This window comes from Bombina bombina, chromosome 1 (assembly GCF_027579735.1).
Source record: "Bombina bombina isolate aBomBom1 chromosome 1, aBomBom1.pri, whole genome shotgun sequence".
Taxonomy (NCBI): Eukaryota; Metazoa; Chordata; class Amphibia; order Anura; family Bombinatoridae; genus Bombina; species Bombina bombina.
Genome location: NC_069499.1, coordinates 197854897 through 197880061, shown reverse-complemented (window position 1 = coordinate 197880061; position 25165 = coordinate 197854897). Strand labels below are relative to the sequence as shown.

The 25165-nt window shown below is 41.4% G+C and overlaps 1 protein-coding gene and 2 non-coding genes across 3 annotated transcripts in view; all 3 read right to left on the bottom strand.

Moving 5' to 3' along the window:
• Positions 1-25165, bottom strand: part of MGA (MAX dimerization protein MGA) — a 1137718-nt gene that overhangs the window by 582037 nt on the left and 530516 nt on the right. The gene's annotated exons all lie outside the window — the stretch shown is intronic.
• LOC128646330 (U5 spliceosomal RNA) lies at positions 5941-6056 on the bottom strand. Its single transcript, XR_008400275.1, has one exon. It is a non-coding gene; the product is annotated as a U5 spliceosomal RNA (small nuclear RNA).
• LOC128646344 (5S ribosomal RNA) lies at positions 24357-24475 on the bottom strand. Its single transcript, XR_008400288.1, has one exon. It is a non-coding gene; the product is annotated as a 5S ribosomal RNA (ribosomal RNA).

The following is a 25165-nucleotide window of genomic DNA, read 5'->3' as shown; positions in this document are numbered from 1 at the left end:
GAACCTTCGTAAAGATTCTTGGTGATGTGGCTAACCCGAAGGTAAGAGCCACAAACTGGTAATGCCTGTCTAGGAAGGGGAACCTGAGAAACTGATGATGATCCCTGTGTATCGGAATGTGTATATAAGCATCCTTTAAATCCACGGTAGTCATATATTGACCCTCCTGGATCATTGGTAGGATGGTTCGAATAGTCTCCATCTTGAAGGATGGGACCCTGAGAAACTTGTTGGGCGAAGAGAGAAAGTCTGCCCCCCACTAGATCCGGTCCCGGATCGGGGGCTACTCCTTCATGCTGCCTTAGAGGCAGCAGCAGGCTTTTTGGCCTGTTTCCCCTTGTTCCAAGCCTGGTTAGGTCTCCAGACTGGCTTGGACTGGGCAAAATGTCCCTCTTGTTTTGTAGAAGAGGAAGATGAAGCTGCGCCACTCTTGAAGTTTCGAAAGGAACGAAAATTAGTCTGTTTGGTCCTTAACTTGTTGGACCTATCCTGGGGAAGGGCGTGGCCTTTTCCTCCAGTAATATCAAAAATGATCTCCTTCAGTCCAGGCCCAAATAGGGTCTGCCCTTTAAGGGGATATTGAGAAGTTTAGACTTTGAAGTGACATCAGCTGACCAGGATTTAAGCCATAGCGCCCTATGCGTCTGAATGGCAAAACCTGAATTTTTAGCCATTAGCTTGGTTAAATGAAAAACGGCGTCAGAAATAAATGAATTGGCTAACTTAAGAGCTTTAAGCCTGTCAAGGATATCATCCAACGGGGTCTCTACCCTTAGAGACTCGAACCAGAAAGCCGCTGCAGCAGTGACTGGGGCAATGCATGCAAGAGGCTGGAGAATAAAACCTTGTTGTATAAAGATTTTCTTAAGGAAACCCTCTAATTTTTTATCCATAGGATCTAGGAAAGCACAACTGTCCTCGACAGGAATAGTTGTACGCTTAGCTAGGGTAGAGACTGCTCCCTCCACCTTAGGGACCGTCTGCCATGAGTCACGTGTAGCGGCATCTATAGGAAACATCTTTTTAAAAGCAGGAGGGGGAGAGAACGGTACACCTGGTCTATCCCATTTCTTAGTAATAATTTCTGAAAACCTCTTAGGGATTGGAAAAACGTCAGTGTAAACAGTGCAAAGTATTTGTCCATTTTACACAATTTCTCTGGGACTACAATGGTGTCACAGTCATCCAGAGTCGCTAAAACCTCCCTGAGCAACACGCGGAGGTGTTCAAGCTTAAATTTAAATGCTGTCATTTCAGAGTCAGACTGAAGTAACTCCTTCCCTGAATCAGAGAAGTCACCCACAGATAGAAGCTCTCCTGCTTCAACTTCTGCACATTGTGAGGGTATATCAGACATAGCTACTAAAGCGTCAGAGAGCTCTGTATTTGTTCTAGCCCCAGAGCTGTTTCGCTTTCCTTGTAACACTGGCAGTTTGGACAATACCTCTGTGAGAGTATGATTCATAACTGCCGCCATTGGACGCACTAGATGTACTTGGCGTCCCTTGAGCGGGAGTTATAGGTTCTGAACTGTGGGGAGAGCTAGATGGCATAACCTCCCTTTTGTCAGTCTCAGAAACCTCAGGTGATAAATCTTTAATCATAATATGATCTTTATAACTTATAGAAAGGTCAGTGCATTTGGTACACATTCTAAGAGGGGGTTCCACAATGGCTTCTAAACATAATGAACAAGGAGTTTCCTCTATGTCAGACATATTTAACAGACTAGTAATGAGACAAGCAAGCTTGGAAAACACTTTAATAAATGTGAAAAAAGCAATAATATAAAAACGGTACTGTGCCTTTAAGAGAAAAAAAACTACCACATAAACTGCAAAACAGTGATAAAAAGTAGTAAACTCTACGAAATTTTTACAGTGTGTATAAGGGACTAAAGCAGCATTGCACCCACTTGCAAATGGATGATTAACCCCTCAGGCCCAAAAACGAATTAGAAAAACATTAAAACTGCTAACAAACAGTCAAACACACTGCCACAGCTGTGCTGTGGCTCCTACCTGCCCTTAAAAATGATTTCTGCAGTAACAAAACCCTCAATAGAGGTCCTATAAGCCAGAGGACTCCTTCAGGGAAGCTGGATGTCTCAGACTGAAAATCAACTGCACATTTAGAGCTTGAAAATAGGCCCCTCCCTACAATGCACTCAAAGTCAGAGGGCCTTAAAAAAGTACTCCTAGGAGTAATCTAACAAGCCATGTGGAAAACTAGGCCCCAAATAAAGATTTATCACCCTCAGAGAAAAAACGTTTTTATTTTTATAAATCATGCAAACGTTTTTACACTAAGTAATATAAGTATTAACATGAATATTACCCTTATTTGCAAGCATGATCCCAGTTGTTGTTAAATCACTGTATCAGGCTTACCTTAAATATACCAGGCACTGTCAGCATTTTCTAGACCTTATCATCTCTCTAGAAAAAAATATACTGAACATACCTCAAAGCAGGCAATCTGCAGACCGTCCCCCCAACTGAAGTTTTCTTTCCATACTCTTCAGTTGTGTGTGAGAACAGCAATGGACCTTAGTTACAAACCGCTAAGATCATCAAAACCTCCAGGCAGAATTCTTCTTCCAATTTCTGCCTGAGAGTAAAAACAGTACAACGCCGGTACCGTTTAAAAATAACAAACTTTTGATTGAAGGTAAAAACTACACTAAGTCAACACATCTCTCTTGATACTTCCTTTCTTGTCGAGAGCTGCAAGAGAATGACTGGGGGTGGCAGTTAGGGGAGGAGCTATATAGACAGCTCTGCTGTGGGTGTCCTCTTGCAGCTTCCTGTTGGGAAGGAGAATATCCAACAAGTAATGGATGAACCCGTGGACTGGATACACCTTTACAAGAGAAAGAACAACAATCTCCTGATTAATGTTCCGATCAAAACAAGCTTAGGAAGAAACCCTAATTCAGAACGTAAAACTACCTTATCTTAATGGAAATAAGATAAGGTGACTCATACTGTGATGCAGAGAGCCCTGACACTCTCCGAGCAGAAGAAATAGGAACAAGAAATAAAACTTTCCAAGATAACAACGTAGTATCTAAGAAATGCATAGGCTCAAACGAAGCCCCTTGAAAAACTTTGAGAATTAAATCAAGACTCCATGGAGAAGCAACTGGTATGAACACAGGCCTGATCCTGACCAAGGCCTGACAGAATGATTGTACATCTGGAACAGTCGCTAGAGATTTCCGTAACAAAATAGATAATGCCGAGAATTGCCCCTTTAGGGAACTCGTCAATAAACGTCTTCTCCAAACCTTCTTGGAGAGAAGACAAAATTCTATGAATCCTAACTCAATTCCATGGGTAGCCTTTGGATTCACACCAATAGAGACATTTACACTAAATCTTATGTGAAATCCTTCTAGTTACAGTCTTACGAGCATGAATCATGGTCTCTATGACCGAGTAAAAAAATCCCAGTTTGAATAAAAGTAAACGTTCCTTCAGAGAAACTAGATTTGGGTGAAGGAAGGGCCCCTGAATCCAAAGAAACTTTCCTCAACGGAAGTCTCCAGGGTGGTAGAGATGTCATCTCCATCATATCTGCATACCAAATCCTGCGAGGTCCAGCCAGTGCAATGCAGATCACGGAGCCCCTTACTTGCTTGACTCGAACAATAACCCGAAAAAAGTTTGCAAAACTGAAGGCCTAATGTACCACCAGGGCTGTTATCAGTACCTCCTGAGGAGCCCCTGACCGCAAACTGCACATTGTGGCCCGTCATTCTGACAAGATACCACGAGAACCAATTCCGGATGACCCTATCTTAGAATCCGGCTGGTCCGGATAGAGTCTATACTCCCGGACGAGAAGTCTGTCTGCTCAGGAAGTCTGTCTCCCAGCCCAACCCTGGGAAAAGGAATGTTGACAGACAGTAGGAATGGACTTCCGTCCACTGGAATATCTTGGATACCTCTGACAGCGCTAAGGAATCCCTTGTTCCCTCTTGATGGTTAAGGAAAAACACTAAAGATATTTTCCTACTGGAACTAAGAAACTGGACTGAGGCAAACTAGAACCAGGCCAGAAGAGCATGAAAAATCGCTCTCAGAACCAAAAGGCTTATAGTAAGAGCAGACTCCATCTGATACCAAATTCCTTAGGGAACCCCAAACTGTTTCCCCACTTAGAGGACTTGTGTCTGCTGTCACAATCCTCCTACAAGCCTCCTTACTTCCAAGGATGGCCATACATGGTACAATACAAAGTACCAGCACTCTTAACCTTTTGTTTTCCAAGCAGCTGTGCTAGCCACTAAGCTATGCCAGAGAGACCAAATGGTCTGCGAAAACAAGTCCCCTGGGGAAGATAACCCCAGGACTATCAACCTTCAGGAGTATCCCTTGTCTCCTGATCCAATATTTAATACTCAAGGAGACAAAACGTCCTAACCACCGTTCCATTATCTAAACAGGATAATTGCAGCGGTCTAAGGAGAATACGAGTAAATGGGATGAAGGTCAATGCTGCTACGATCAGTCCAGTTACCTCCATGTACTAAAACTGAAGGCCAAGAAACAGACTAAAAGACTAGATTCCTTGACGCTTGTCAGAGAAAAACTACATAGATAGAGAATGTATTATGGTTCCCCAGAAGGACACCCTTGAATTAGGAACCAAGAAAAAACTCTTTCCTTGATATTGAAAGGATGGCACCTGGACCAAGACGACGTCCAGAAAGGGTGCCAGTGTAATGCCCCATAAACTAAACAGCACCAATAACTAAACCAGAAACTCTGAGAAAATTATGGTAGTGATGAAAAGACCAAACTGAAAAAGTCTGTCTAGACAACAAACCTTAGGGACTTGTGATGATCCCTGTGAATGGGAACATGCAAATACGCATCCTTGCAATCTTGTCATAAATTGACCCTCTTGGATCAAAGGAAAATGGAGCGAATAGCTTTCATCTAAAAGGACGGCACTGCTAAGACTCTTGACATAAAAAAAAATAGTCTGAAGGTTCTCTATATCTTGGGAACCACAAAACGAATAGAATAAATCTCAGACACTGTTCCTGAATCTGAACAGAAATTATCACTCTCAGGTAGGATAGGTCTCCTACCTAGAGAAAAGACTCTTTTCCTCTATCTGGATCCAGATATTCTGGAATTCTTCGAAAAAAGTGTCTGTCCAAATAGAACCAGACAACGAAGAAACTAGCATGCTGTCTCCAAAGTTAGCATATCAATCTGGGATGCCCTCTTGAGCAAACCCCCTACCCAAGAAACCATGGAATCCTGAAAGGAACAACTATCCTCTATAGCGATGGTAGGTCTTCTGGCTAGCGTAAAAACTTGATCCTTCCACCTAGAGATGCCAGGACTCCCTGAGAAGTCCGCTAAGGGAACTTCTCAGACAATATAGGAAATATAAGTAAAAAGGTATACCCGTTCACTCTCATTTCCAGCCACATGAAATTAACCACGACCAAAATGTCATTCCAGAGTAGCTAAAAAACCTTCTTAAGTAATAGTCAGAGGTGAACTAGCTTAACCTGAAGAAAACTACCTCAGGATCAGCGGGAGGAATCAAACCGTCCAATTCTCCCAAACGGTCTGAAAACCTGAAATCAGACACTCAGATGCTACAGGAGTATCCCCTAACCAAGGCATCTGGGAAGATACCTCTGAAATAGTAACCACTGTGATAGAAAATCTCACTGAATGATTAGTTTTCCCCTTGCACTCTCCCCACAGCATGGAAAAACTTTAAAAAAACACTTGAGGAGACGACTGCGTAAAATATAGCACATTGCCAGAATGCTAAATTCAGCATCCGAGGCAATGTTGTCTCTGAAAAAGATTTCTCTTAATATATGGGGAACAGAAAAATCCTTGAATATTTCACATTAGTATCAAAACAGAACGTGTATTAAACATCCTTATTCGCTTTTTATCTTTTAGCTCTATGAAAAGTAGAGCTTCACAAAATTGATGAAAACTCATGGTTGTTCCTCTCCACGGAAATCTTTAGTAAAAGGCAAAAGATTTATTCAATCTGAAGAGAAACCAGAGTATTACTGTGACTTTAAATGGAACATTAACCAATATGGTGAAGGTACTCTAAAACCATCTATCATCACCATGTAGATAACAAAATGTATGGTACTGTGTCATCAAATGATAAATGTACTGCTTTATTTGACGTATAACACAAAATCTCCAGACTTCAACTAAGCCTAGAGGAGTCTGCCTGTAACTGATGGGGCACTGACAGATAACATGCATCCGGATTAGTATAAACCCTCTTACATACTACGTGCCTGCTAAGCTTCTCTGCTATATGCCTAACGCAGCAGAGAAGGCATCCTGTTCACTGAAAAACACTCTCTCATAAAGTGCGCAAAGCCTCTCTACTATATGCTGTAACACAGCAGAGAAGGCATCTGGCGTTCCAATTCAAGTAAATTGTCCAAAAGGCGCGCAAACAATGGCGCATATCTTAGCTCCGCCCATCGTGGACGTACCAAGTTAGTCGGGAGAACCACCATCATGGACACTTACGAAGAATAAATAACCCCCCCCCAATCAGCTCGCAATGTAATACAAGCCGATGGGAACGGCGAAAAGCCCTGTAACACCTTCAAGGAAATCTCCCTGTCGGCTGCCATCTTGGTTAATATAAGCCATAGGGAGCGAGACATGTGTAACACATTTCATGCTTAAGTAAAATAAACCTCCCCGTCGGCTGTTAGTTTTGTTAATATAAGCCGTTGGGAGCAAGGACATGTAGCAACATGTATAACACTATTTATGCTGAAGCAGAATAAACCTCCCTGTCGGCTGTTAGTCTTATTAATATAACCCTTTGGAAACGGTGACATGTAACAACACCCTGTATAATACTTTCATGCTGATCATACTGAAATAGGATAACCCTCCCTGTCGGCTTCTAATCTTAGTAATATAAGCCGTTGGAAGCAAGGACATGCAACATCATTTTTAACACCCTCATGACAATCATGTATAGGAAGTTAATACTGAAATAGGATAACCCTCGTTGGCTGCTAACTTTAGTAATGTAAGCCTTTGGGATCAGTACTAATTGAAATAGATGTTCCTTCATAAATTGCAGAAACTGCCCAATAACCTATCCTCTTACCTAGGGATAAAGTTATTTAATGTCCATGAATCTATAAATATATATAGAAAAAGTGCCAAATCTTTCTGTATACATATCCAGAAAATAAAAACTTAGCACTTACCTTAGGAGTCTGCCCGGCAGTAAGGCAGCCCACCCGGCTTGCGAGGTCCTCCCCCTAACATTGGCCTGTGGAAACAAAAAGTACTGAGCATTTTCTCCTCATACTTTCACAAACAGGGCAGCATAAATGTATGGGAGGCGCAGTGAGAATTATGTCCCACAAGTTCCCATTGCTTTAAAGCCACCAAAAGCTCTCCTGTAGAGACTGATATGGACTACGGCTACACCCTAGAACAAAGTAGCATACTCTGGCACTACTTTAAAATAAAAAAACTCTTGATTGAAGAATCTAATCTAACACCTCACTTTACCTCTTCCTATCACTAACGTAGGCAAAGAGAATGACTGGGGTGGGAGGGAAGGAAGGAGCTATATAACAGCTCTGCTGTGGTGCTCTTTGCCTCCTACTGCTGACCAGGAGGTGAATATCCCATTAGTAATTAAGATGATCCATGGACTCATTGTGTCTTAAAAAAGAAAGACCTTATATGTTTATTAGAAGGCAGAATAGCAGACAAAGCCTTCTGAATCGCATCAGCAATAGCATCTATTATATTCACAGGGATATCATGTACATTAGATGTTGAAGGAACAACATGCATTGTACTGGTATGATAGATACATTGTCTGCATGTAAAAGCTTATCATGAAAAATGTTACATACTACAGCTGGAGATATAATCTCCGCTAATTTACAACAGATAAACTTAGCTTTGGTAGAACTGTTTTTTTGGCGCTAACAACATCCGGAAATGACAACTCTCGTCATGGCAGACACAACCTTGTGCAAGGAAACCTGGCATCAACTAAGAAGCCGGAAATAACGAATTTGCATCACCGAACATAAAAAAAATTCTTGCGCCAAGAATGAAGCAATAAATATCAGCATTTTGCGACCTTGCGAGCCTAATTTTTGAAAAAGCAGTCAATTTGAAGAAAAGACTATACCCCAGGTAAGAAAAAAATAACTTCCTAAATATGTTTCCCAATTTGAAACTGATAGTCTGCAAAAGGAAATATACATAAACCTGACTCATGGCAAATATAAGTACAATACATATATTTAAAAATGTATATTAATACATAAAGTGCCAAACCATAGCTGAGAGTGTCTTAAGTAATGAAAACATACTTACCAAAAGACACCCATCCACATATAGCAGATAGCCAAACCAGTACTGAAAAAGTACCAGTAGAGGTAATGGAATATGACAGTATATAGTCTATCTGAAAAGGGAGGTAGGAGATGAATCTCTACAACCGATAACAGAGAATCTTTGAAAAGATTTCCCGTGAGTAAAACCATAGAATCAATAGGTGATACTCCCTTCACATCCCTCTGACAAACACTGTACTCAGAGGAATCGGGCTTTAAAATCCTGAGAAGCGCATATCACAGAAGACAATCAAGCACAAACTAACCTCACCACCTCCGTAGGAGGCAAAGTTTGTAAAACTGAATTGTGGGTGTGGTGAGGGGTGTATTTATAGGCCTTTTGAAGTTTGGGAAACTTTGCCCCTCCTGGTACAATTGAATATCCCATACGTCACAAGCTCATGGACTCTTGCCAATTACATGAAAGAAATTAAGGCATTCCAAACCTTATAATATATTCTTCGAGTAACAGGTTTCCTAGCCTGAACATTAGTATTGACAAAGGACTCAGAAAAAACCCTTTGACAAAGAAATATACGTTCAATCTCCAAGCCATCAAGTTTAGAGATTTTAGAAACGGATGGAAAACGGGACATTGAGACAGAAGATCTTTTCTTAGAGGAAGAGGCCAAGACTGTCAACTGGACTTCTGAACCAGAATTGGAAACCAAACTTTTTGAGGCCATTTTGGAACTATGAGCATCACTCATGCATTATCTTGCCAGATCTGGGTACCAGATCCAAAGGAGGAAACACATAAGACAGCTGAAAAGACCAAAACATTCTCAGAGCATCTGTCTCCAGAGCCCTTGAATCCCTGGAGAAATACTGAGGAAGCTAGTTGTTCAGTCTGGAAGTCATTAGATCTCTCTCTGGCAAGCCCCAACGATACACAATCTGACTTAAAACATCTGGATGAAGAGGCCATTCCCTTGGATGGATAGTCTTAAGATTGAAAATAAAACTGAGAAAATTGTCCACTCCTGGAACATGAACTGCAGTTATATGTCAATGATGGATCTCTATCCAATCCAGAATTTTCTAAACTACCTTCATCACCAAGGAATATTGTCTAACTTAAAACTGAAGGAAGGATTCCTAACCTAACTGGGGTCAAAACAGAAGAGTCCTGTAAATTGCTCAAATTTCCAAAATATTTATGGGCAATGTCACCTCCCAAGATGCCTAAACTCCCTGAGCAAGGTGGGAGCCCCATACTGCACTCCAAGCCGACAGACTTGCATCTGCTCAAATTATAGTCCACAGAGGATGAGCAAAGCTTGTTACCTGAGAAATGTGCTGGGGAACTAACCACCATAAGAGAGAATGCATTGCTAGAAAACTCAGGGAAATAATTTGCAATAACTGGGAGTGATCCCTGTTCTGCTGATTTAGCATGCAAAGCTGAAGAGGTCTCATATGAAGCTGTATGTAGCCAAGCATAAGGCACCGCATCTGATGCTGCCACCATCAAACCTATTACTTCAATGAAGGAAAAGACAGCCTGAAGATTCAAAGAAGCAAACATTAATTTTGACATATTTGCCTCTGGTAAAGACATTCTTATGTCACCGCTACTGCATCTGTTAGCTCCGCATGAGGATACCTGTACCTCGACCCCTATCTGGGTAGCGTCGCATTTAGACGTTATAAGATCGTCCTCTTGCAAATCTCTGCAAATACTCGGGATGGAGAGATCATGCTCCCGGATGAAAGGATTGTCTGCTAAAGAAATCCACTTCCCAGTTGTCCACCCCCGGAATTTGGATCGCTGACAGCGAACAAATGCGGGTCTCCCCCACACCAGAATCCGAGATACTTCACTCAAAACTAGGGAGCTTCTCGATCCCCCCTGATGGTTGATGTAAGCCACCAAGGATATATTGTTTGATTGGAATCTGATTAACAGGGACAACCCAGCAGAGGCCAAGCCTTCATCTAGATCCAAAATGAGATCAGGAGGGAGCTTTACCTCCTGAGACCAGAGGCCCTGTGCCTTCCTGGTATCCCAAACAACTCCCCATCCTGACAGACTCGCAACTGTAGTCACAACCACTTAGGATGGTCTTGAGAGGGATGCCCTTCAGGACAAGTGATCCAGAAAAAACCCACCAAGAGAGCAATTCTTGGTTGTCCAGAGAATTCTGTTGAGACAGATCCGAATGATCGCCGTTCCACTAGTCCAGCATGCGCAGTTGCAACAGTCTGAGGTGAAACCTGGCAAAGACAATGATGTCCAGCTGGACACCATGAGACCAATAACCTCCATACACCGAGCCACAGATGGCTCCATACACCGAGCCACAGATGGCCTTAAGCTAGCTTGCAACGTCTCTGGTCTGTTAGAAATATTCTCATGTCTATGGAGACTATTATAGTACCCGAGAATTCTACCCTGGTACTTGATACAAGAGAACTCTCTCAAGATTATCTGCCATCCATGGGATCGAAGAAGACAGGAGATATTCCAAATGGTCCACTCTTCGAAAAATTTCTTTAGCTAGACCAAACGGACGGGCAATAAACTGGAAGTGCTGGTCCAGGAATGCAAACCTTAGGAACTGTAAGTGGCCCTTGAGGATTGGTACGAGAAGGGAGCATACTTCAGATCTACCGTGGTCATGAATTACCCCTCTCAAACGAGGGGAAGAATGGACCTCATTGTCTCCATCTTAAACGAGGGGACATTTAAAACCCTGCATAAGCACTTTAGGTCCAGAATCAAGCGGAAAGTCCCCTCCTTCTTAAGGTCCATGAAAAGGTTGGAAAACCTATCTAGTAACCCCGAGCTATGACCTCCAGGACCCATGTATCCTGCACGTCCCTGAACCAAGCGACTGAAAAGAGCAACATACTGCCCCCTACATGATCCAAAATAGGACCAGGGACCACCCAATCATGCCGATGTAGACTCGGCGGGCTTCTTGCTCTGCTTGGATTAATTTCAGGACTGAGCTGGCTTCCAAGAGCTCTTAGATTGCTCTGGCTTAGCGAAGGACTGCTGACATGGGCTTTATCAGAACGAAAATCGTCCCTTAGATTAGTTCATATACTCATGCGGTAGGAGGGCACCCTTGCACCCTGTGACCGTGGAGATAATTGAGTCCAGACCTAGACTAAACAAAATCATTCCCTTAAAGGGAAGGAAGAAGTCTAGACTTAGAAGTCATATCCACAGACCATGACTTCAGCCAGAGACCGACGGGCCTGAACAGAAAAAGCTGAAGCCATAGCAGTCAAGAGAATATACTGCCTAATAGCAGCACAGAATTAACAACCCTCAGGGACCATAAATATTTTTTTTTAATAACATCGAGGGGATCCTCCACCCCGATCAAATCCTATAAGGAGTCACACCAGAAGATAGTTTCTCCAGTAACCGCGGCAACAGCCACCGCCGGTTGAAACAAATAACACGTATGTTGACATCTTTCTTAACAGAGTTTCCAGCTCTTATCCATGGGCTCTTCAAATGAAGAACTATCCTCAAGCGGGATAGTAGTACGTTTAGCAAGGGTGAAGATAACGCCATCGCATTTAGGGATGGAACCTCACAACTCCATTGAGAGTCCAGGACCGGGGACAATTTGTTAAAGACAGAAGAGGGGGAAAAGGAATCCAATCCTGTCCCATTCATTCTTAATAAGGTTCACCATCTAACAGGAGCAGGGAAGGATAAGGTACTAAACTCTATCCAATTTAGGAATTAAAGGTTCATCCGGCAATTTGGCCTCTGGAACTCTGAAACAAAAACTTCCTTTAGAAGAAAGCGCAAATTCCTAAACTAAAGTCTGGTTCCTCCGCAGCCGGAGGTTTAGAGGCAACAGACTCCGACCCAGAATGTTCAAACTCTGAAGTCTCAGAAAGAACTTCATCCTCGGATAACCCTCAGTTAAATCCATTAAATTATCTGATGTACTCTGGGAAGGTATGTAATATGTAACCTTTCGCTTGCAATTAGCAGGGCGAGGTAAAGCATTAAGGCTGCAGACACCGCTGTCTGAACTGCGCAGTAACGTCTGGTGAAAAAAGGCCCCCTCTAGATGGAGGATCAGCAATGCTATGGGAAAACTGCATGTGTAGAGATATAAGAATGTACCTCACTGGACTACAACTCCCCAGAGGTGGACGGCTCCATGGTATCAAACATGTTTGATATTATCACATTATCAAAGCATATGGAACATAATTGAGAGGGCGTAACGAAGGCCTCCTCACCATATAAACAGGAATTACTCATTAGGAATAGAGGGAGGCACTCACCACCTCCTATGACCCAGACAGTACAAAGGTTTATGCTACCATACTTGCCGCAGGTTGCCATTGTAAACCTTGAAGAATGTACATCTTTTTTAAGTAAGCCTCTAACTTCTTATCCATGGGATCCTTAAAGGAACAACTATCCTCTATAGGAATGGTGGTTCTTTTAAGCTAGAGTAGAGATAGCTCCTTCTACTTTAGACACAGTGCACCATGAGTCACGAATGGAGTCAGCAACAGGAAACATTTTTTAAAAAAAAGGGGAAGGGGAAAAAGGAACCCCTGGCTTATCCCATTCCGGAGCTATAATTTCTGACATCTTGTCTGGAACAGGAAAAACATCCACAGAAGAGGGAGAATCATAAACTCTATTAAGTTTAGTAAACTTTTTTGGTTGACAGCAACAGAAAGTTCAGAGTCATCCAAAGTAGTTAGAACCTTCTTCAACAGCAACCGGAGGTGTTCAAGCTTAAATCTGAATTTTTTAGATTTCCTCTTACATTTACCCCCAGAAGGGAAAGCGGAGAGCCAACAAAGCCGCAGATACTGCAGAAGTTATCTGTGCAGCAAAATCCCCTGGTAAATAAACACCCCCAGGAGTTTGAAAGGAAACGGAAGGCACAGTATGAGAAACAACTAAGGCTTGGGAAATTTGTGGAGAAAGCGGAGGAATGTCAAGCACAGCATTATCCTGAGAGACACTTGACTCAGAAGGGAGTAACTTGTCTTTAAATTATAAAGTTTTAGCTAAGCAAGAGGAACAGAATTGCATAGGCAGGACAATTTGGGCCTCTAAACATAGCAAGCATTTATCTATAGAAATTGACTGATCCATAGCTACAGAAAAACAGATCCCCCTAAATATGACAAAAATAGAATGAAGTAAAATTATAATCAATTGATCCCAAAAAACGATAAATGCCCAAATTTTAGTAGACTATCACATAAACAAGACTAAAATTACTGAGAGCAAAAAAAATTTGGAACCCTAAGAAGCAACCTCAGACTGCCTGAGGCTCCTACTGTGAAAGGATTGATATCCCACTAGCAAGAGGAAGCGAGACTCTCCTACAGAGTTCTTCTCCGCTTTTGGCAGACGATCCAATTGATGAGAACAAGACGCAAAGCCAACACTGATAGAATCAATAAGCTTCGCTCCGAAACAATGGAAGAGCAGACATCACGTGAGCTGCTAGAAAAATTAACTGCGACACATTAAAAGTGTGCATTATTTACAAACGGCTCTAGAAAGTAAATCCATTAGATCTTTTTCCTTCCTCATAAACCTGTCTGTCATAGCCCATCTGCTCTATAAATAAGGGAAAAACATAATTTATGTAAGAACTTACCTGATAAATTCATTTCTATCATATTAGCAAGAGTCCATGAGCTAGTGACGTATGGGATAAACATTCCTACCAGGAGGGGCAAAGTTTCCCAAACCTCAAAATGCCTATAAATACACCCTTCACCACACCCACAATTCAGTTTAACGAATAGCCAAGAAGTGGGGTGATAAGAAAGGAGCGAAAGCATCAACAAGGAATTGGAATAATTGTGCTTTATACAAAAAAAATCATAACCACCACAAAAAAGGGTGGGCCTCATGGACTCTTGCTAATATGAAAGAAATGAATTTATCAGGTAAGTTCTTACATAAATTATGTTTTCTTTCATGTAATTAGCAAGAGTCCATGAGCTAGTGACATATGGGATAGCAGATACCCAAGATGTGGAACTTCCACGCAAGAGTCACTAGAGAGGGAGGGATAAAATAAAGACAGCCAATTCCACTGAAAAAATAATCCACAACCCAAATCAAAAAGTTTTAATCTTATAATGAAAAAATACTGAATTTATAAGCAGAAGAATCAAACTGAAACAGCTGCCTGAAGTACTTTTCTACCAAAAACTGCTTCAGAAGAAGAGAAAACATCAAAATGGTAGAATTTAGTAAAAGTATGCAAAGAAGACCAAGTTGCTGCTTTGCAAATCTGATCAACAGAAGCTTCATTCCTAAAAGCCCAGGAAGTAGAAACTGACCTAGTAAAATGAGCCGTAATCCTTTGAGGCGGGGATTTACCCGACTCTACATAAGCATGATGAATCAAAGACTTTAACCAAGACGCTAAAGAAATGGCAGAAGCCTTCTGACCTTTCCTAGAACCAGAAAAGATAACAAATAGACTAGAAGCCTTTCTGAAATCTTTAGTAGCTTCAACATAATATTTCAAAGCTCTTACTACATCCAAAGAATGTAAAGATCTTTCCAGGAATTCTTAGGATTAGGACACAATGAAGGGACAACAGTTTCTCTACTAATGTTGTTAGAATTCACAACCTCAGGTAAAAAATTAAATGAAGTCCGCAACACAGCCTTATCCTGATGAAAAATCAGAAAAGGAGATTCACAAGAAAGAACAGATAACTCAGAAACTCTTCTAGCAGAAGAGATGGCCAAAAGGAACAAAACTTTATTAAGAAAGTAATTTAATATCCAGAGAATGCATAGGTTCAAACGGAGGAGCCTGTAAAGCCCTCAGAACCAAATTGAGACTCCAAGGAGGAGAGATTGACTTAATGACAGGCTTGATACGAACCAAAGCCTGTACAAAACAATGAATATCAGGATGATTAGCAATCTTTCTGTGAAAAAGAACTGAAAGAGCAGAGATTTGTCCTTTCAAGGAACTTGCAGACAAACCCTTATCCAAACCATCTTGAAGAAATTGTAAAATTCTAGGAATTCTAAAAGAATGCCAAGAGAATTTATGTGAAGAACACCAAGAAATGTAAGTCTTCCAGACTCGGTAATAGATCTTTCTAGACACAGATTTACGAGCCTGTAACATAGTATTAATCACTGAGTCAGAGAAACCTCTATGACTAAGTATTAAGCGTTCAATCTCCATACCTTCAAATTTAATGATTTGAGATTCTGATGGAAAAATGGGCCTTGAGACAGAAGGTCTGGCCTTAACGGAAGTGTGCAAGGTTGGCAACTTGCCATCCGAACGAGATCCGCATACCAAAACCTGTGTGGCCATGCTGGAGCCACCAGCAGTACAAACGAACGCTCCATTAGGATTTTGGAAATCACTCTTGGAAGAAGAACTAGAGGCGGAAAGATATAAGCAGGTTGATAATTCCAAGGAAGTGACAACGCGTCCACTGCTTCCGCCTGAGGATCCCTGGATCTGAACAGATACCTGGGAAGTTTCTTGTTTAGATGAGAGGCCATCAGATCTATTTCTGGAAGCCCCCAGATTTGAACAATCTGAAGAAATACCTCTGGGTGAAGAGACCATTCGCCCGGATGTAACGTCTGGCGACTGAGATAATCCGCTTCCCAATTGTCTATACCTGGGATGTGAACCGCAGAAATTAGACAGGAGCTGGATTCTGCCCATACAAGTATCCGAGATACTTCTTTCATAGCCTGAGGACTGTGAGTCCCCCCTTGATGATTGACATATGCCACGGTTGTGACATTGTCTGTCTGAAAACAAATAAACGATTCTCTCTTCAGAAGAGGTCAGAACTGAAGAGCTCTGAAAATCGCACGGAGTTCCAAAATGTTGATTGGTAATCTCGCCTCCTGAGATTCCCAAACCCCCTGCGCTGTCAGAGATCCCCATACAGCCCCCCAACCTGAAAGACTCGCATCTGTTGAGATCACAGTCCAGGTTGGACAAACAAAAGAAGCCCCTTGAACTAAACGATGGTGATTCAACCACCAAGTCAGAGAAGATCGAACATTGGGATTTAAGGATATTAATTATGATATCTTTGTATAATCCCTGCACCATTGGTTCAGCATACAAAGCTGAAGAGATCTCATGTGAAAACGAGCAAAAGGGATAGCGTCCGATGCAGCAGTCAAGAGACCTAAAATTTCCATGCACAAAGATTGAGACTGAAGGTTTCGACAAGCTGAAACCAATTTCAGACGTCTCTTTTCTGTTAGAGACAAAGTCATGGACACTGAATCTATTTGGAAACCCAAAAAGGTTACCCTTGTCTGAGGAATCAAGGAACTCTTTGGTAAATTGATCCTCCAACCATGTCTTTGAAGAAACAACACAAGTTGATTCGTGTGAGATTCTGCAGAATGTAAAGACTGAGCAAGTACCAAGATATCGTCCAAATAAGGAAATACCGCAATACCCTGCTCCCTTATTACAGAAAGAAGGGCACCGAGAACCTTCGAAAAGATCCTTGGAGCTATTGCTAGGCCAAAAGGAAGAGCAACAAACTGGTAATGCTTGTCTAGAAAAGAGAATCTCAGGAACTGATAATGGTCCGGATGAATTGGAATATGAAGATATGCATCCTGTAAGTCTATTGTGGATATATAATGCCCTTGCTGAACAAAAGGCAGAATAGTCCTTATAGTCACCATTTTGAATGTTGGTATCCTTACATAACGATTCAATATTTTTAGATCCAAAACTGGTCTGAAAAAATTCTTTTTCTTTGGAACAATGAACAGATTTGAATAAAACCCCAGGCCCTGTTCCAGAACTGGAACTGGCACAATTACCCCAGCTGACTCCAGATCTGAAACACATTTCAGAAACGCTTGAGCCTTTACTGGGTTTACTGGAATGTGTGAAAGAAAGAATCTTCTCACAGGCGGTCTTACCTTGAAACCTATTCTGTACCCTTGTGAAACAATGTTCTGAATCCAAAGACTTTGAATAGAATTGATCCAAACATCTATGAAAAATCGTAACCTGCCCCCTACCAGCTGTGCTGGAATGAGGGCCGCACCTTCATGCGGATTTGGGAGCTGGTTTTGACTTTCTAAAAGGCTTGGATTTATTCCAGACTGGAGAAGGTTTCCAAACGGAAACTGTTCCTTTAGAGGAAGGGTCAGGCTTTTGTTCCTTATTCTGACGAAAGGAACGAAAATGATTAGCAGCCCTATATTTACCTTTAGATTTTTTATACTGAGGTAAAAAGGCTCCCTTCCCCCCCAGTAACAGTTGAAATGATTGAGTCTAACTGAGAACCAAATAATTTATTACCTTGGAAAGAAAGAGAAAGCAAAGTTGACTTAGAAGTCATATCTGCATTCCAAGACTTAAGCCATAAAGCTCTTCTAGCTAAAAAAATAGCTAAAGAAATATACCTGACATTAATTCTGATATCGAAAATGGCATCACAAAGTTATTAGCATGTTGAAGGAGTTTAACAATGCTATAAGCATTATGGTCTGACACTTGTTGCGCTAAAGCCTCCAACCAGAAAGTTGAAGCTGCAGCAACATCAGCCAAAGAAATAGCAGGTCTAAGAAGATTACCTGAACATAAATAAGCCTTCCTTAGAAAGGATTCAAGTTTCCTATCTAAAGGATCTTTAAACAAAGTACTATCTGCCGTAGGAATAGTAGTACGTTTAGCAAGAGTAGAGATAGCCCCATCAACTTTGGGGATTTATCAGATGGCAAGGGTACAATTTATTAAACCTTGGAGAAGGAGTAAATGAAGTACCCAGACTATTCCATTCCCTAGAAATTACTTCCGAAATAGCATCAGGAACTGGAAAAACTTCTGGAATAACTACATGAGGTTTAAAACTGAATTTAAACGCTTAGTAGTTTTAATATCAAGAGGACTAGACTCCTCCATATCTAATGCAATCAACACTTCTTTAAGTAAAGAACGAATAAACTCCATCTTAAACAAATATGAAGATTTATCAGTGTCAATATCTGAGGTAGAATCTTCTGAACCAGATAGATCCTCATCAGAAATAGATAAGTCAGAATGATGGCGGTCATTTAAAAATTCATCTGAAATATGTGAAGTTTTAAAAGACCTCTTAAGTTTACTAGAAGGAGGAATAACAGACAGCCTTCCGAATAGAATTAGAAACAAATTCTTTAACATTAACAGGAATATCCTGAACATTAGATGTTGAAGGAACAACAACTAGTAATGGATTATTACTAATGGAAATATTATCAGCGTTGGATAGCTTACCATGACAACTAACACAAACTACAGCCGGAGGAACAGTTACCAAAAGTTTACAACAAATGCACTTAGCTTTGGTAGAACCGACATCAGGCAGCGCTTTTCCAGAAGTAGATTCTGATTCAGGGTCAGGTAGTGACATCTTGCAATATGTAAAAGAAAAAACAACATATAAAGCAAAATTATCAAATCACTTAAATGGCAGTTTCAGGAATGGGAAAAAATGCAAAATGAAACAAGCCTCTAGAAAACTAGAAGCAACTAAAAAGTGAGACTGAAATAATGTGAAAAAAACTGGCGCCAAGTATGACGCCCACATTTTTGGCGCCAAGTATAACGCCCACATATTTTTAAAAAAGTCTGCAATACACATACGTCAAAAAAATTACGCAATTGCGTGAAAACTTCCAGCGCCAACTATGACGCCGGAAATGACAAACTTTTTGCGCCAAAAAAGTCTCGCGCCAAGAATGACGCAATAAATAGAAGCATTTTCTGCACCCGCGAGCCTAACAGCCCGCAATTTTGAAAAAAAGTCAATTGAAAATTGAAAGGTAAGAAAAATGAAACTGACAGTCTGAATGAAGGAATGCTGATTATCCTGAATCATGGCAAATATAAGTTTAAACACATATTTAGAACGTGCCCAACCATAGCTTTGAGTGTCATAAATAGAAATAAGACTTACTTACCCTAAGACACTCATCTACATATAGTAAATAGCCAAACCAGTACTGAAACGAGAATCAGTAGAGGTAATGGTATATAAGAGTATATCGTCGATCTGAAAAGGGAGGTAGGAGAAGAAATCTCTACGACCGATAACAGAGAACCTATGAAATAGATCCCCTAGAGGAAGACCATGGTATTCAAATAGGCAATACTCTCTTCACATCCCTCTGACATTCACTGTACTCTGAGAGAAAATCCGGGCTTCAGCCTGCTGCGAAGCACATATCAACGTAGAATCTAGCACAAGCTTACTTCACCACCTCCATGGGAGGCAAAGTTTGTAAAACTGAATTGTGGGTGTGGTGAGGGGTGTATTTATAGGCATTTTGAGGTTTGGGAAACTTTGCCCCTCCTGGTAGGAATGTATATCCCATATGTCACTAGCTCATGGACTCTTGCTAATTACATGAAAGAAAAGTAAAATCCCTTAGAATCCCTTTAGCCAAGCTCTCACTGTGAGTGAATTAAAAATCAATGACATGAGGAATTATTAATCTCATAAAGTGCTAATAAAGCTGCCCATAAAATGTACCCTTAACCAAATAAGGATAACTATGTCCCAAAATCGATCCATATAAGGGTTAACCTCTAAAGTGCTGTCCTTCAGTAACTAGAAGGCAAAGGCACTTACCCGTGGATCCAGCTGCAGGGCAGATAACAGCTACTAAGGTGTGACAGGTACTCCACTCCCTGTTATGGACCTGTAGTAAAAGAAAGAACAGAGTAACCAACTAGGGCTTTCTGCAAAGGGGGTAGCAAAAGTAAAGCAAAGACTACCTCACCACCTTCCAACTGCTAAAAGCCATTACTACACTTACTAAAGCGATTGACATGGACACAGCTAGACCTTAATCCTTGCTTGCAGGGAAGAGTACGCTTAAAAGGATTAAATGTATTCAGACACCAATTTAGCACATCCTCCATTGACAGAGGCAAAGAGAATGACTGGGGATTATGGGTAAGGGAAGTTACACTTAACAGCTTTGCTGGGGTGCTCTTCGCCGCCTCCTGCTGGCTAGGAGTTGAATATCATACTGGTATTTGAAATGACGTTGTGGACTCTCCATGCCACAGGAAAAAAATGAAATTAGAAGAAATAGAACTCCAACATAAATCTGACCCCGCTAATGAAGTCATATTAAAGGAGATTGAAAAATATAGACAAGCTTTGAGGTTACAGCAACTCTATTTCAAGGGAGATAATAAATAGGAAATGAAAGTGCAGAATCAATAAAGCGTATAATTTAAACATTAAAGATCATGACAATAAAGAACTATATACAACAGAACAAATAACAGAAGCTTTCATTAAGAATAATAATAAAACTAAACCATGGTTTCTCAATGGCCAGGCTGTGGCCCGGTAACGGGCCGTGACAGCCCAGCTGATGGGCTGCGACCTGTCATGCCACCACTGTGCAATCTGGCCCACTCATGCCCCCACTGTGCACCAAGGGCAGACTGAGACCAATCAGGGCTACATGCTAAAATTAGGGAAGGGGCCCCACTGCCTCACACTTTATTAACATGCCAATTAACATGGTAGCATCCCTGCCCTGCCCCACCAGGCCCCCAACCTCCAGAGCCAGGATCCCAAGCATCAAGGGCCAGAGACAAGTCCCCAACTTCATGGCCCGCACAGCAACAGGCCCCCGACAGGATCCCCCTAGTAACAAACCCCACATACAGGCACAAGGCTCCTCCACTACACCAAAGCAATCAGAGAATAAATGGGAGAAAACTAAGTAGTATTTTGAGAACCTTTCATTCCCGACTTTAAGAGATGAACACAGAGAAACACTTAAAGAGATACTAAACCCTAATTTTTTTTCTTTCATGATTCAGATAGAGCATGCGATCTTAAGCAACTTTCTAATTTACTCCTATTATCAGTTTTCTTCGATCTCTTGTTATTTTTATTTGAAAAAGCAGGAATCTAAGCTAAGGAGTTGGCCAATTTTTAATTCAGCACCCTAAATAGAGCTTGCTGATTGGTGGCTCTGCTTCCAGCAGCTTTTAAAGTATTGCCTCGATATTGAGGCATCACTGCATTACCTTTTTTGGCACAACGATGCAGAGAGAGACACTCTTTGGCCCTCTCTGCATCGGCCAGTGATGGTGCCGACCGTTGGTGGGTGGGAGCAGCTGCAGGGAGGCGGGTGGGCGGCCCATCGCTGGATCACTTCCGGCTAGCCGTGTCGGATCCAACCCCGGTGTGTACTGGTAACAGTAGCAATACACACCGCAGCTTGCCATTGAAGACCGTGGCGAACATACATTTTCTTTAAAAATGCCTCCAATTTCTTATCCATTGGATCCTTAAAAGAACAACTATCCTCTATGGGAATAGTGCTCCTTAGTCAAAGTGGAAATAGCTCCTTCCACCTTAGGAACCGTTTGCCACGACTCCTTAATAGAGTTAGCTATAGGAAACATTTTCTTAAAAAATAGGAGATGGATAAAAAGGAATACCAGGTCTCTCCCACTCCCGTGCAATAATCTCAGAAGAACGGTCTGGAACAGAAAATACCTCCACCGCAGAGGGAACATCAAAATACTTGTTCAGCTTGCTAGACTTCTTCGGGTTAACAACGATAGTAGAATCGGAGTCATCCAAGGTAGCCAAAACCTCCTTATGTAACAAGCGGAGGTGTTCCAGCTTAAATCTAAAGGACACAACTTCAGAATCAGTAGAAGGAATTATACTGCCTGAATCCGAGATTTTACCCTCAGATGCACCCGAAGAATCATCATCCTCAGACTTCTGAGAGGAAATACTTTGATTAGCCACTTCAGGATTAGAACCCTTACTTATTGTTTCTTTAAATTTCCTTTTGCGTTTTCCCTGCAGCATGGGAAAAGCAGACGTCTCAGATACCGCAGAGGATACCTGGGCAGCAATATCTTGCAAAGTAACCCCAGACGGAGCATGAGAAGAAACACAGGGCACTGCATGTGCAGATGAATAGGATTGGGGTGTTTGAGGAGACAGCTGAGGCACATCTGAAACAGGAGGCACCTGAACAGCATCCGCCTTAGCTAATGATGGCTCAAGGTCAAAAAGTCTATTTCTATAAGCTTAAGTTCTTTCAATACATGAAGAACAAAAAGGTACTGGGGGTTCAACCTGGGCATCAAAACATAAGCTACAGGTAACATCCTGCACAGCCTCTTGATCCATATTACAAAAAAAAAGAAAAAAGAAGCAAATAAAAAAATCTAACTTTTACTTTTATATATATATATATATATATATATATATATATATATATATATATATATATATATATATATATATCTTTTAACAAAGAATATAATACAGAACAAAAAAAAGTTCTTAAATAAATGTTCCCTTTAAATTTTCCAAATCAAGAAAACATACCCCAGGCAAAACTCTACACCTCAGCAGAATTACTGAGGTGCCCTACCTGTCCTGCAACCCGCAGCAAACAGAGGAAAAAAACAATCCCGTTTACAATCCTGATTCCAGAGAAGCAAAAACAGCAAGAAGCCTTCTAAACAGCAGAGCCATCTGAAATATGTGCACCTCACTCTACATGAAGTGAAGAAAAACGCAAAAAAAACTCTAACATCAAAGAATCAGAACCTCCCTAAAAGGGGTCGGTCCTACAGCTGACAAAAAAGCCTTTTTTCTTTTTCTTTTTTTAAACAACTTACTTGAAAACAGGCTTAAAAACAAACAATAAAACCCCCAATAAAAGTAAAACGGATCCTCACTGAGCCATCAATAAATTAAATAACTCCTCACACTAACAGTGCCTGCAAAAACTGCAATAAAAACCTGCACCCTGACAGGAATAATAAACGTCCTCCTGCAGCGTTTCAGCTGAATAAGTGACAAATATTTCCCTGCTTACATAGAAAAATAAAACTGGCACTTACCTTAATATTTATCTGTCCGGCAATAGGACAGCTCAGCTGGTTTGAGAGGATGTCATCCCTCACAATGACCTGTGAAAATACAGAAAGACTGAGTAAGCTTACTCAGGCTATCTAAATAGGGCAGCAAAATGTTTTGGGAAAACGCAGTGAGGATTGTATCCCACAAGTTCCTAATTGCTTAAAAGCCACCACTGCCCTACTGAAGAGACTGACATGGGCTAAGGCTAGACCATTTAGAAAGATCAGAGCAAGCCTACTCTGATTTTAAAATAAAAAAAATGTTGATTGTAGATCAGACACCAAAACTTCACCGCAGGCAAAGAGAATGACTGGGGATTATGGGGGGTAAGGGAAGTGACATATTTAGCAGCTTTACTGTGGTGCTCTTTGCCTCTTCCTGCTGGCCAGAAGTGATATTCCCACTAGTAATTGATGATTCTATGGACTCACCATATCTTAGGAAAGAAAATCAGCTACAGCTGGATTCAAACTCCCAACTTCGGTTACAAGATGGCTAAGCCATTTACCTGACCACTATAGCTTGCTGTTGGCTGAACAGCAGACTGTAGAGAGAGGTAAGAGGAAAAAATCTTCGATTGTCTGACCTCCGATAGAAAATCTAATAAGATCCCTCACCCTTGTAGTTGGAACAAGGGAACTCTTCTCTAAATTCCCATTCCATGGGAACGTAGAAAAAACAAGATCTCTTGAAAAAGAGTTTGCTCGAAGAAAGGATGAGGCCTGAACCATATAATGTCCAGGAGGGCACCCCTGCAATCCTTTAAGACCTAAGGAGTCATTCAAGGAAGACTAATCTCAGAAACTTGAGAAGATCCCAGATAATGGGAACAAGAAGGTACATATCCTTCAGGTCTATGTTCGTCAGGAAGAGACCCTCTAGAATCAAAGGAGAACGAATACTACTTTGAAGGACTGTACGCTGAGAAACTCGAAACAAAAAGCTAGATACCATTCCCTGAATGGGACTGGAACTATCACTTCAAGAACGCCTCTCATTATACCTGGATTGCAGATACCCTAGAAAGGTGAAATCTGCCCCTTGGAGGGAAAAACTTAGATTGCTACTACGGCACCTGGTATTCTCAGACGGTCTCCCATCTAAGTACTAACCAGGCCCAACCCTGCTTAGCTTCCGAGATCAGACGAGATTGGGCGCATTCAGGGTGGTGTGGCCGTAGGCCCAAAAGACTGGACTGACACTGCAGAAACAGTGAAAGGAAGACTCTCCTCTAGTCTATTCCACTTGGCGTGTGGTAGAAAGACCTTTTTGCCAGACCAGGTCCAAACTAGGTCTCACCCTTGTAAAGAAGCACCAGAAGCTTGGATTTTGGAGGAATAATTAAATATAATCCAAATAATGATACCTGTCTTGGTCAAATTGGATATTGAACTTGCATCTGCAGTATTATAGAGCCACGGCTGTGCCACTAAGCCACAGATAGGCTTTTCAGCTGACCAAAATTTCAGTCACAACGCCCAGTAGACTAGTACAGAAAGTCTAAATAGGCAAGGCATCACCCTAGATGATCAAATAAACCTCCAGCTTCTTATTCATGGATCCGTAATGGAACAGCTATCCTCCATAGGGATTGAAGTACTCCAAGTCATATTAGAAAAGCTCCCTTCTATCTAAGGCATTTTAATGGAGTCATCGACAGGAAAATCCTTTAAAGGACGGGAGACAAAGTAACTCTAGCTTCTCCTATTCATGAGAAAATGTCTAGAGACACTTCCTCATAAGAAGGAACATCATAGAAATGATAGTTAAACTTTCAAGGGTTGACAACGACAGCGTTATCGATGTCGTCCAAGTAGCTAAAACCTCCTTTAACAGTACACGAGGTGTGCAAGCATACATCTGAAGGAGACG